The sequence below is a fragment of the Sinocyclocheilus anshuiensis genome, unplaced genomic scaffold, assembly GCF_001515605.1.
Source record: "Sinocyclocheilus anshuiensis isolate Anshui unplaced genomic scaffold, SAMN03320099.WGS_v1.1 scaffold326, whole genome shotgun sequence".
Lineage (NCBI taxonomy): Eukaryota > Metazoa > Chordata > Actinopteri > Cypriniformes > Cyprinidae > Sinocyclocheilus > Sinocyclocheilus anshuiensis.
Window position 1 is genome coordinate 2,000,997 of NW_015546098.1, and position 245 is coordinate 2,001,241.

The 245-nt window shown below is 46.9% G+C and overlaps 1 protein-coding gene across 2 annotated transcripts in view; it reads left to right on the plus strand.

The window, feature by feature from the left end:
- The window catches only part of pspc1 (paraspeckle component 1), a 32,960-nt gene that overhangs the window by 4,117 nt on the left and 28,598 nt on the right, over positions 1–245 (plus strand). The gene's annotated exons all lie outside the window — the stretch shown is intronic.

Below are 245 nucleotides of genomic sequence, written 5' to 3' on the forward strand. Positions count from 1 at the left end.
AGACGCCGAGAGAGGTGACACTTCTCCGGGAAAGTCAGACCTCGTGTTCGCGGGACAGCACTGGCGAAATCTTCCAACTGAACCATAGCTAAGGTTTATCCAGAAAAGTCGCTAGGTTTGTCAGAATGAACATTCTATGGAAAATGAATGAAAATTCTATGGAAAAAAGCGGCTAAAAGGGTCTGAAAGTTGCTAAATCTAGTGCTAAAGTCGCGCTCGTGTGTGTGAGACGCGGGAGGTGATGG